The sequence below is a fragment of the Peromyscus maniculatus genome, chromosome 5 (genome assembly GCF_049852395.1).
Source record: "Peromyscus maniculatus bairdii isolate BWxNUB_F1_BW_parent chromosome 5, HU_Pman_BW_mat_3.1, whole genome shotgun sequence".
NCBI lineage: Eukaryota > Metazoa > Chordata > Mammalia > Rodentia > Cricetidae > Peromyscus > Peromyscus maniculatus.
The window spans coordinates 18,192,683-18,206,163 of NC_134856.1; the positions used below are offsets into that span (position 1 = coordinate 18,192,683).

The following is a 13,481-nucleotide window of genomic DNA, read 5'->3' on the forward strand; positions in this document are numbered from 1 at the left end:
CCCCCTCCCCTTACCCCCAGCCTACCCTCCATTCCCACCTCCTCCATGACAAGTCCTCCCCCGAGGACTGCGATCAACCTGGTAGACTCAGTCCAGGGAGGTCCAGTCCCTTCCTCCCAGACTGAGCCAAGTGTCCCTGCATAAGCTCCAGGTTTCAAACAGCCAACTCATGCAATGAGCACAGGACTTGGTCCCACTGTCTAGTTGTCTCCCAAACTGATCAAGCCAATCAACTGTCTCACCTATTCAGAGGGCCTGATCCAGCTGGGGGCCCCTCAGCCTTTGGTTCATAGTTCATGTGTTTCCATTCATTTGGCTATTTTTTTTCAATAATTGAGTAAAACTGAAATTTATTATAAGCCACAGTCGTCCTAGGGACCTCCATGCTATATATATAGCCTCCATGGTTCTATGGGTTGTGGTCTGATTGTTCTTTATTTTATATCTAGAATCCACCTATGAGTGAGTACATACCATAACTGTCTTTCTGGGTTTGGGTTACCTCACTCAGGATGATTTTTTCTAGTTCCATCCATTTGCCTGCAAATTTCATGCTTTCATTGTTTTTCTCTGCTGAGTAAGTACTCCATTGTGTATATGTACCACATTTTTTTCATCCATTCTTCCGTTGATGGGCATCTAGGTTATTTCCAGGTTCTGGCTATTAAAAATAGTGCTGCTATGAACATAGCTGAGCATGTATCTTTATGATATGAATCAGCATTCCTTGGGTATATGCCCAAGAGTGGGATGGCCCATATCTTTTAATCTATGTTCTTTTACATGGCTCGATTACCTTTCCTCTGTAAAGCCTATGCTGCTTGCTCTGCAACCCTGGCGTCTCCTCGAGACTCTGCCTGTTTTCTTCTCAGCATCCTCTGTGCCTGGAAATCCTGCCTAGCTATTGGCCATCTTTATTAAACCAAAATGAGTGAGGCATCTTTACAGTGTATAAAAAGATTATTCCACAGCCTAAGTCACTGCTCCAATCCTGCCTCAGTTTCCTCTTTTTGAAAACAGCAGAGCTATAATCTCCACTCGGTTTTTGAGAGATCAGTAAGAAAGTCCAGTGCTTTGTGAAGTCTGAGGCGTGGTCTGGCTGCTTGGCCATGGTGTCCCTATCCTTCTGTTTCTCAGCTGGAGCTGGGCTCACAGGTTACCAGAAACGGGTGCAGAGTTTGCCCTCTCCAGCTCTGAATGTATAAGCAAATAACACACAGCAGGGCTGAGGACTCCAAACACTAAAACTCCTTTCCTGTTTGTCCCTCCTCTTGAGTGCTTGGCAATAATGTAAGGCAAATATCAGGAGCCCAGGGGGGAATTACGGTTATAAAAAAATTAAAAATGCTAGTGTGCTCTGGTGTAATTAAGCAATATAATTAAAGTTCTCCTGTTGAAGTCAGCTGGCAGGGGATGCAGGTCACTGTTTCAGATGTAGCCAAGGTGCCAATGTTTGTTGGCTCCTTCCAAGGTTTATCCATATTTTATGGTTTTGTCTCATTCTGACTATCTCAGAAACACAGAGAAATGTGTGCATGTGTGGATCTACCCCATCAGCCTATAACTTCTTTGAGAGAAGGGGTTGCGTCTTAACCACCCGTCTTGCCCTAGGGACTACACAATGCTGGTGTGGTTAGCGTTTATCCAGGGAGTTCTCCCTAACACTGATTGGTATGGTGCGTATCTTCCCATCCAGAACTTTATTCTGGAAAGTCTCACTTCCACCACTCTGTGATGATCAAAAGGAGTCCTGCGGTTATAATTTTAAATGAAATTAAATTGGTTGCTAGCATGGCGCTGTAATCCTTGGCAATAGGAACTTCTGAAATGCCCCCAGGCTCACTGTGCCTTTACTCACTCATTTCTTCAACAAATATTTACTCAGAGTCTTCCATATGCCAGTCGAAGCGTTGGATACAGGGATGGAGTGGTAGATGAGTCTGTCAGCCCCCAGCTCTAAGGAGGCTTACACTCTGGAGAAGGGCACAAAGGGCAGAGAGGAAGCTGGTGCCATGTATTGGCAGCGGGTGGCGTGTGAAGAGGACGCCGAAGAGGGAGCAGATGGTGGCGGGGAAAAGCCAGCCTAAGGAAAGAGGAGGTCATGTGTGGGGAGGAAAGATCTAGGGAGAACCCTCAGTGAAGGAAAACGGCATGCCTCAAATTCGGGGGTGCAGTTGAACATGGAAATGGGGTACAATTGGGACAGAGAAAAGGCCTATTTTATAGCGTGATGGAAGACAAGGTCAGAGAGACAGGGGAATCACATCAATTAGACAGTGTGGACCATGACACAGAGGCTGAGTTTTATCATAAGAAAGAGGAGACTCTGGAGGTCTTCAGGAGGGAGAGGTGTGATGTGCTGTGGGATGAGGTCTGTTCAGCTGTGTGGTCAAGTGACCACAGGAGGGTACAAGCAGCTGCAGGCACATGACTGGGGAGGCTGCCTTCAGAAACAAGTGATGGATTCTTGGACCACACGGTGGAAGTGAAAAAGAAAGTAAAGGGGGAGAGCAGAGAACGGCAGGTGAGCAGAGCACTCTTCATCTCACTCTTGAGGCCCCCCCATCCCCCTCATCCTCCCTTCCCTACACCCCCCCCCATACCCGCTGCCCAGAACATCATCTACCACGGCCACCTCAGCAACTTCCCACTTGAACACAGGCATCAAGCAAATGGACATGTCCCTGCTCTGGCACAAGAAAGTCTGTGTATGTCTGGGCTGATGGCACTGGAGAAGGATTGTGTTGCAAGACCCATGTCCTGGGTTCTGAAGTATGTAGAAGAATTGCCTGGGTGGAATTCGGATGGCTCTGGCACTTTTCAGTCTGAGGACTCCAGCAGTGACAGATACCCCATCCTTGTGCCATGTTTTGGGACCCCCTTCTGCAAAGTTGGTGAAGTTTTCAAGTATAACCAGAAACCTTCAGAGACAAATTTAAGCTTTACATGTAAATGGATAACAGATATGGTGAGCAACCAGTATCCTTGGTTTAGAATGGGAATAGGTGGGTACCGTTTTGGTTGGCCTTCCAATGGCTTCCCTGGGCCCCCAAATCCATATTACTGCGGTGGTAGATAAAGCCTATAGCAGGGATATTGTGAAGGCTCACAACTGGCCTGCTTATATGCCAGAGTCAAGATTGCAGGTTTAAATGCGGAGGTCATGCCTGCCCAGTGGGACCCCAGATAGGACCAAATTCTACACAAGACCATGTGAATGAATCCACACTGGAGGTCATCTCTGGGTGGGCCATTTCATCTTACACTGTGTATGTAAAAACTTGGAATGGTAACAACCTTTGATCCTAAGCCCATTCCTGGAGACTGGAATGGTCCAGGCTGCCACTTCAAAACACCAAGGCTATGTGAGAGGAGAATGGTCTGGAGCACATTAAGGAAGCCATGCAGAAACTCAGCAAGCCGGACCACGTTAATGCCTATGATCCCAAAGTGGTCCTGCTTGCTGAGTGATCCTGGACAGTGCTCCATGAAACTTTCCCCCAACATCAAGGACTTTTCACTAGTTTTGCCAACCATAGAACTAGCATCTGCGCTTCCCGGACAGCCAGCCAGGAGAAGACGGGGTGCCTGGAGGACTGCTGCCCCTCTGCCCATTGCAACCCCTTTGCAATGTCGGAAGCCATCGTTTTCTCAATGAGACTGAAGAGGAGCCCTTCCGGTAAAAGGAGGAAGTAGACTAGACTTTCAACAACCAAGCCCTTGCTGGCTGTGTTTCCTCCTCCAACACTTCCCCCTCCCAGCTGTCCTAATTGTCTCCATGATAACTCATGGGTTGGCCTATCAAAGTCTTCTTTCTTTCTAAGAAATAAGAAAGGAAAGGAAGTAAAGGAATACCAAGTGGATCACTGTCCTAGGTGACAGAGGTTGGAGTGGGTGCCTTCCCCGGTCCCTGAGGACCTGTGTGTCTAGGTTTTTACTGTATAGAGAGTAGTAATTTCATGGACACATGTCCCAAGAGTGTCCTGGTTGCTGGTCTGACCATGGTTTTCAGAGCAGCATCCTGAAGAGATGAAACCTCATGATGCCTCCCGAATCCAAACCTCAAAACCAGTCTCTTCCTGCAGTAGGTAGACACCTGGGAATACCACATCAAGTGGGCCAGGAATATGTTGTTCTTTACCTGTCACTGAATGGGACAAAAAGAATTACGGAATCCTGACTGTGTAGCAGAGGGAAACAGATGAGTTATGTTTCCTGCCACCAGCTTTGGGATACTCTGCATTCTGACAGGTGAGGCCACTGTCATCTTGAGATCTTTCAACGTGGAAGCCATAGGGGATGGAGAGATGGCTCAACAGTTCAGAGTGCTTCCGGAGCAATCATGAGGACCAGAAAGCAGACCACAGTACTCATTTTTTTTTTTTTAAATTTTTTTCGAGACAGGGTTTGTCTGTGTAGCTTTGCGCCTTTCCTGGAGCTCACTTGGTAGCCCAGGCTGGCCTCGAACTCGCAGAGATCCACCTGGCTCTGCCTCCCGAGTGCTGGGATTAAAGGCGTGCGCCACCACCGCCCGGCTCACAGTACCCATATTACAAGCGGAGCTTTCCACACACTCTGGTGTGGACCCCAGCTCCAAGGGGAGACAGACAGGAGGATTGCCAGGGTTTTCTGGCTTCCAGCCTAGCCAAGAAAACACCAGGTCACAGTTCAGGGAGAGACCTTGCCTCAAAGGAAAAGGTGGAGAGTAATAAAGGAGATGCCCTCTTCCGGCCTCTGTGGGTGAGGCATGAGCCAGGTGACCATAAACTCTAAACACACACTCACACACAAATAAATCCTCACAAAAAGTGAAAGAGATTTTAAAAAACAGTGTGAGGATGTAAGAAGCTAGAGTGATACAGTTTATTTTTTTAGTTGTCTTTGAAGGCGGAGGAAGGAGCCACAAGTCCAGGCATGGGGGTGGCGTGGAAGGTGGGGATGGGGAAGCTGGGAATGGTCAGGATGCAGGCTTTGTAGTGGAATCTTGAGGAGGAGGGACACACTGCAGACATCTTGACTCTCACCAGTGTGGAGGCGTGTTGAGCTTCTGACAGGAGCACTCAGGGGAGAGAGCCTGGGCACCCATGGGCGTGAAGAGTGTGAGAGGGGCGTCCCCAACACCCCTACTGCTCACTTTCTGCAGTTGCCCCAGAAAAACCCAATCTCATACTGTGAGCCACCAGGAAAATTCGAACCAAATGCTACAATGAGATTTTGCCGCAGCCCAGTCAGAACGCTATTAACAAAAGGCAAGGTAAAGAAATGCTGGAAGAAGACAGCCACAAGAGGAACCAATGTCCATCTCCGCTGGGAGGTGCCCTGGTGTGACAACTGTGGAAAATCAGGACGGTGGCTCCTCAAAAGCCGGGCCCCAGAACTCTGAAGAGTCAGCTACGGCACACTCCCAAGTGTGTAAGTCACCACACTGAAGAGATACGTGCATATTCGTGTTTATTGATTTACTACTCACAATAGATTAAGTGTGGATTTGTTGGGGGACCTGAAAAAGAATAGCTTTTCAACCCTAGTCTTTCATTAAGGGACAAAAATTCCTGGGCGGTTCAATCCTGACCACAGCCACAGTAACACATGCTTGGCCATCTCTACCGTGTGAGGGCACACACCTGGCACTTGGACTATGCATGCAGCCTGATACTTCACTGGGTACAAATAACAGACAGGGTCTTCATAGGTCACAGAAGATTGGATGTGGGCAAATGACATTTCTGCTCAAGGCTCACTTCCAAGATCAAACAGCCCAGCCTCAGGACTTCCTCTTCCAATAGTACTTCCTCAAAATGGAGTTTGAGAGCAGCCAGGCAAAAAAGGTGCACCACACATTCCCGCCCAGAGGCTCATCTCTGACTCAGCCCTAAACCTTCAATCAAAGCTACAGCTCACAGCTGGGCCAGCCTGTTCCTTCCAGCTTCCAGTCTTGCTTCCTCACAGTGTGCCTTTAAGTACGTCCACTTCATTAAAAGCTTATGTGGACACTCACTTTATTAAAAGCTTACTTGGAGGTTGCCTCCTCTTTGCCTGGGAAGGCATCCTCGTCTCAGCCACCTCACCCAAGGACAGAGGTATTGTTCCAGTTTGTCAGTAACAGAACTGTTCGATGCGGCTAGCGGATGAATGGCTACAGAAGCTGTAGTGTGTAGACACAATGGGATAGTCAGCCACCAAGAATGAGATTCTGTCACTTGCCGCGAAACGGATGGAGCTGGGGGACGGCGTGGTAAGGAAAGTGAGTCTGACACAGAAAGTAGAGCACCCCAAGTTCTTATGGCCATGTGGAAACAAGGACTTGAAATGAGAGGCGGGATTGCTAGAGACTGGGAAGGTGCTGGGCTGCAGGCAGTAATGCATGGTGTCTGTGAAAATATCACGAGAGTCCTGTCCATTTACACAACTAATATATGCAAATAATTGCAGTTCTAGCACTTTGCAACAAGGCTACAGGCCAGGCCTCTTGGATGGCTGCCCAAGGCTACAGGGAAAGCCACAAAGGCCTCCAGGGATCTTGTGGGGCTGTTGCTTCTCAATCAGTGGGCGCTGCACAGGCAAGAGGGCTTGATGTCCCACCCCCCCCAAACCACCACGTTGTCAGAAGCTAAACTCAGCTGCACAAATGAATTTGGTCTCCTTGTTGATGCTGTAGACAAGTGCAGGCCTTTTAGCTGAGGCCACCACTCAGCCGTGCCCTATGGGAAAGAGCCGTCCACACAGCTGACAACATCTACTTGCTGAGAAACCAAGGTAGCTCCAGGGAAGACTTGGGAAGCCAGGAGATACTCTGGGACAGGACAAGACAGTGCAGAGGTTCCTCCATCTTGCATTCTTGCTGAGACCGTTTTAGGTTTAACTAGAGTTTGATCTCCTTGATGGAGAGTCCCGGGGAAAATTACCCGACTGTATTCTAGGAACCCGAGGTCAAGATGCTCCAGCTAACTGAGCTTCTTGTAAACTCCCTGCTTGTGCAAACCTCCCTCTGCAGCTACCAAGCGAGATACCAGGCTGTGGTTTTTGCCTTTAAAAACCTCTTACCCTAAACACCCAGGTTTCATTTGGGTCCCAAATACCTGAGTGTAGTCCCAGCGGCGGGAACCAAGACTTTCAATCGGCTATAAATTGCATGAGTGGTCATCTCTGGTGGGCTCCCTGTAACAACTCTGGGCATTTGCAGGTCAGTGTGAGGAGATATGCAGGTGAACATGGGGGGTCATGACCCTACACAGGGTGAGCATCCCTGCTCACGCCCCTCCCCGCAGCAGGTACCCAAGTCTTTTCTCTATACTTCCTACTGCTAGCTCGTCCCTCCCCCATTTGACTAGGCTTTAGCTAGCTGGTGCTGGGAGCCTTAAAAGGGGGGAGGTTAGGGGGAAGCAACAGCTAAGCCCTGTCTGATATAGCCCTGTGTCTCTGCTGCATTCATCCAATGGCATTTAAGGCTCATTAAATTTTGAATCCTGTGTCACCTGCCTTAGGCTCAAAATAGTTCCGTGTGCCTTTTGTTTCCCAACTCTATTTTAATGGAAATTGTCTCCATTCACCTCTCTGTTCCCTTCTTCCTGCTAGCGATAGCAGATCTTTAATAATCTCCAATACAGAATTACTCACTCTGTGAACCTGTCGCCTGGGGGAATACACTGGACCTTGACGGGTGTAAACAGTTGATGGTAGAGATAGGAGGCAGAGTATTAGAATGCACCTCCCTCCAGCTTTGGCCTGCTCTGGCTGTGTGTAGGGTACCCAGTGGCTTTATCACAGCCACTACAACGCAACACACATAACCAACCCTAGAAAATTCCAGAGCCTAATGCATGAGAAGCACATACCTCTTGAAAGGCAGCCAGGTGTCAGTCCTATAAATAAATCTGACATGGCGCTTGAATGTGTGACAGGTGCTGATCTGAGTGCTTCTGACTGGATGACATCAGGACTGTCCTCTTTACATGAGGAGGCTAAGCACAGAGAAGCTGAGTAACTGCCCCAAAGTCACAGAGCAAATAAGTTGTGGAGCTTGGCTTCAAACACAGGCCACCCAGAGTTGGAAGCTGTATCCTAGCCACTCTGTGAGCCCTCTACCTCGCTCCAACCGACGGTTACCTCACAACATGCCTGGCTGGCTACCAGCACCAAGTTTCGGGGCTAGTTTTGTTTGTTTTCAAAAAATATTAGCAATATGAACGTGTATATGAAATGTGCTAATGTTTTACATTGACCAATGAAACTATTACAAAATATATTTATGAGTGGGGATTGGTGTCCCTGCCGCCTCTGTGAGACCTCTGGTTTCGACTAACCCTTTATAGGAAATGGAGTGCCACAACTTCAACCTTTCCACATTAGCAGACAGCTTCCTTCAGAGGCAGGCTCGGGGCCCAAAGAGCAGGTGGGATTCAGTCCCAGGATCCAGCCTGACAACCTGAATGTCACCCTGCAGATAGAGCAGGCAGCTTCCCCAGTTGGGACCTCGCAGCTGCCTTCGAGAAGTGTTTGAGGGAGATTGCTCTGTGGCTGGGGGATACCTGCCCCGCCATAATTCAGTGCAGCAAGTGTAGCAAGCGGTGCAAGAAATGTCAGCTCTCATTAGCCTGCATATAAATCTGCCGCTGCGAGAAGCGGGATTGAGGGACGACGGGAAAATGCCAGGAAGTGGAAACATATGTTGTTCACACAAAAAGCACCTCCACAATGGGCGTCCTTCTCCAGGGCGGAGGCACCTGGAAGCGGGAGGCATCCTTGCACCTCGTGTATCCGCCTCCTCCTTCCTTCCCTCCCCCTCCTGTGTAGCAGGAAGCGGAGACTCCATCATCCCTGGTAGGAGGGTCTGCTAAGTGTTCGCTGACACAGCTGAACAGTCACAGAATGTCATAAAGAGTAAATGACTTGATAATGCAAAACAGTAATTAGGATGTGGTGCATGTTGATGCTATTTACATATTTTAACACCCTGATATTAACGAGTCTTCCCGATAGTACACAAACCAGCCAGCCTTTATGCAATTCAGCCCTGACGGCCCAGATAGGCAGGCCTCGGAAGAAGCAAGGCTCACCCCCTCTTCTCTCCTCACTTAGTATCTGCATTCCTGCAAGGCCTCCTGAGGGGAGGATGGTTAGGTGGGTAGTGCAATTCCTTCCTCAGGACATGAGGTGTGGCTGTCGCTGGAGGGTGCTGGGGTGAAGGGAATTCTGCACTGCTGGCTGTATAAAGGGGTGAGGGCAATGGTGTGTGGATAAATGCGTATCAAGAAGTCCTGAGATGATAGATGGATGGATGGAGATCGATGGACGACATGTATCGGTGCCACTTAGCAGTTTCCATGGAGAAAACACTCCCTCCGTGGCCAAGGGTCCAGTGTCACGTCACTGAACAGGGTTGGGAAGAGGCACACATATGGTCCCCAGGGGCCAGTCTGTCCTGTGTACCTTTAATTAGGTTGTAGATCATTGTTTGTTTGGCCTTAGTCACTGCCTTAACTCCCATCTGCACACAAAGAGAGAAGGCCGGGCTAGTCTCCGTTGCAGACATTTCCCAAGTTGCCAGGACCCAGATCTTTCATTGTGCTAAAGCATCCGACTGAAGAGCTGGCAAGAATCAATGACTCTGTCACCCTTGGTACGCAAATGGGAAGACCATAGCCCAGAGTGGGGAATAATTTGCACAAGAATGCACAGCAATCTGGCAGAGTCTGGGAACTGGAACCCAATCCTTATTTCTAACAAAATGCTTTTTGCACCATGACCCTTTCCTGGGCATCTCTTCCTGGTTTCTGCCCAACAGACAGTTCTTTGTACCTGCAGATCTCTTCCCGATTCCTGCCGTGTGTGTGTGTGTGTGTGTGTGTGTGTGTGTGTGTGTGTGTGTGTGTGTGTGTGTGATGGAAGTCAGGCCAGCAGGCTTCCAAAGCCCTGTGTGGTATGGTGATGGTGGTTGCCAGGTAACAGGAAGACATCATGGCAGGGAGTCTGCCTTGGCAGATACGGACAAATGGGCGCAGCAGGGAATGGAAGAAAGAATGGTGGTGCCCGGTATGAGGGTCCTGAGTCAGAAATGGGAGTACAACCTCAGGCAAACAGGAGAGACATTAACAGCTCAAAGGAGCCTTGAAGAGGTGACAGCCGGCACCCTTGTGTCCTTAGTAGGAAAACTATGATCACAAGCTGACATGCCTTAAGACAGTCATCCCATGCACTGCTGGCAGAGCCAGGGCTGCTGGAAGTGAAGGTGGAGGAGCTGGGATTCCCACTGAACCCCACTGGGCGTGATGGCAGCCTCCTCAGGGAGCTTAACGGCCGGCCGAGTGCAGAGGGTGACCAGCCACCTCTATGGCTGTGTCTGCAGAGAGCTCTGTGGAGCTGGCCCTACTTACCAGAGCCCCCCCCCCACCCCCATCAAGCCACCCGGGGAAGGGCGGGCCACAGAGGGAATGAGAAACTGATGAGAAGGAATGAGGCTGACGTCACGGGGTCACTCGGTGGAACAGATGGCGCACAGATATTGGTTTTAACTCACACATGGTTGAGTAAATAATGTTTAAGTTTTCCTTGCCAGCCTGGGGAGCCGAGCAGATCGCGCAGGGTAGAGGTACCTCCACCTCCTGCCCACTTCATCTGCTGTTCCCGGGGTTTTCATTTCCTACCCTGTTTGTGCTTTAGCCACGGCTGGCTGGTCAGGAAGCCGGTGCCCTCGGAGGCAGGAGTGTGTGCAGAAAGCAGAGGGAGGGGGTGGGTGGGGAGCCGGCCGGCACTGTAGTGCAATATTGCAGTGTGTGCCCGGGTGGCATCTGCCAGGAAAAATCACTGTCAAGGGTGCCACAGGCACCTTGCCTAGGGGACTGGTGGAATTTTAATCCTTGATAACAAAAAGCCTCTTAAGACAACACACTCCTTGGTCTGCCTGTCAACAAGATCGCCTATTGGTGGGTCCACTGATACAAGTCCTGCATCAAAGTCCTAAACCCAGACAAAGGAGGGCCTGAGCTCCTGAGTGCTGATCCTGACTCAGCTTCCCATTGGCACCAAGTATTTCCCTTAGTGCTCCTGAGCCTTGGTTTTCCCATGTGTCTAAGGATGCTGTTGGCATTGGCCTGGCTTCCTTCACAGGGAAGCAGTGTTTGAATAAGTGATACCTGCATGGATGGAGGATGGGTTGGGCAGAAAGAATGGTGAAGATGTGCTTGATGGGTTAAGGTGAAGGTTCTCTGGTGCAGGAAAGATGGAACCACTCAGAGGCTGTTGCCCATCCTTGGTTGACTAGCCTCCTGATACAGAAAGAAACAGGGCTCAGGGAGCCGTATCATGGAGCTCTGGTTGGAGGGAACAGAGAAAGGAACGCAATTACAGGAGAGCCTGAGGTAGGAACAAAAGTGGGCTCTGGGGTGAGACTGCTTCTCTGTCTACTCAAATAAGCTGAATTTGTAACCTCTGGGCCTCAGTTTCTTCATCTGTCAAATGGGCATTATAACAGCTACTTCTCTGGGATGCAATGAGGGCAAATTCAAGAACGTAGTGGCTTGGCTCACCACAAAGACTCAACATCGTTACAAGTGCATTGTTATAAAATCACTGTTCACCAGTGCCACGCCAGTGATAGCCCACAATGTTGGCAAAACCCAGACAAAACGACCCATCCCAGACTCAGGGCAAGATCAGGAAGAGTTCTGGACTGAACCTTGAGGAGCTAATTAAGAAACAACTTAGAAAAGCAAATTCATTCCACAAGCACGTATGGAATGCAGGCCTGAGTTAAGAAGGAGGTGTCTGTCATGTGGGGCTTCACTGCTCATACCTGTGCCCAGAAGGGTCAAGTTGTCAATACGGAAGGCCTTGGGGGTTCTGCTAAAGCGGCAGCCATGGTCCCCACACATGAAGAACAGCTGTAACTACCAGCATGGGGGCAAAGGCACATGGCTGCTCTCCCATGAAGCCTTGCCTCTGAGCAGCGAAATCTGGACAGAACATCATTTCCCTAAGTCACGAAACAGGACTCCTCTCTTTTTTTCAACTTTAAAAAAAAAGATTTGTTTTTATTATTTTATGTGTCTGCGTCTGCACCGGATACGTGTGTTTAGTGCCCAAGAGGTGGTAAGCCCCCATGTGGGTACTGGGAATCGAACCCATGTCTTTCATAACAATAAGTGCCCTTAACCACACTGAACCAATTCTCCAGCCTTCTTTTTGTTGTTGTTTTTGTTTCTGACTTTTAAACATGGAGAAACCATTCTAACCTCTTGGTTCACACAGAGTTAGAGAGCAGGCTGGATTTGGTCTCCGGCCATGGGTGACCATTGCAGAATAACAGGAACGGGAAGCTCAGAGTGATGGCTGATGTCTAGACAGTCTCTGGGGATGACGGGGACACAATCCTGTGCACACAGATTTAGGTACAGGGACAGGGTGCTTAGGAAGGAGGTAAAATCTGACTTGAAATCGGCACAAACAGATAAAATTGAATATTCCAAAGCCTACACATGAGGACTCATGCAAAGGTGGGTTGAAGTTTAGGAACAGTGAGAACAGAAGGACACCCCAAGTGTCTAAAGTTTGGTAGAGGAGAGGAACGGTCTGGAGGAGAGAAGGCCCATCCAGAAGCATGCACAGTGAAAGCCTGGCTTCCCATGGAACCTACAAGTGATTAATTCACTATCTATGGAACTGGCCTTGGATTGATTGAAGGGAAATATTTGAAAAGGGATTCACTATGTAAATACCTTTTGTGATTCCTTTTAACATGTAGGGACAAAGGAGGAAATGCATCAATGCTTGCTAAAATGCCAGCTCCCAGGCATTATTATCTGCCGAGTGGAATGAGTCTCTGTCTTCTGAAAGGACAGAGCAGGAGCTTCTCTGGCATGCAATTCCATGCACAGTGCATGCTTTTGCCCATGCTTGTGAGGAGGTGTTAGGTGTTTCTTAATTACCAGGCAACCGCAGCCCCCCATGCACCGACTCTCCTAACGTCTGCCTGTGGGGGATGTCACCACAGCAGAGTCATGGAGGAGATTTGAACAAAAGATCAACATCCAAGTGGGCAGTCTGGAAGTTGATGCTGTCAGGACAGGGGTGACATGGACCCTGGTGCCTTCACCATGGTCACCTCACTGACCAGTTGCTTTAGTGGGCACGAGAATTCAATGAGACAAAATTTGTATAGGGATAGGTGCAGTGTAGAAACTGAGGCATATGGTCCTCAATACCAACCTGAACATATAGCAAGACCTTGCTACACACACACACACACACACTAACACACAAAAAGCTGTCAAAAGGCTTTTCTCCTCATATTGCTGGGCAGATGAGTGAATTTGTCCACATAAGCTGAGCTGAGCAATGTGGGGCCCTTCTCTTTCTGACACAGTCCTCATGCCCTGCACGAATCCCACATTCAGCACATACACCACCCCACAGGCACACCACATGCATGCAGACGCTCACATCCACATAGCACATGAAGCACAAAGCGTAGATCACACCCAGCA

At 49.2% G+C, this 13,481-nt stretch overlaps 1 pseudogene; it reads left to right on the forward strand.

Moving 5' to 3' along the window:
- The first annotated feature begins 2,230 nt into the window (after window positions 1-2,230).
- LOC102918831 (glutamine synthetase-like) lies at window positions 2,231-3,683 on the forward strand (annotated as a pseudogene).
- The last annotated feature ends 9,798 nt before the right edge of the window (window positions 3,684-13,481 follow it).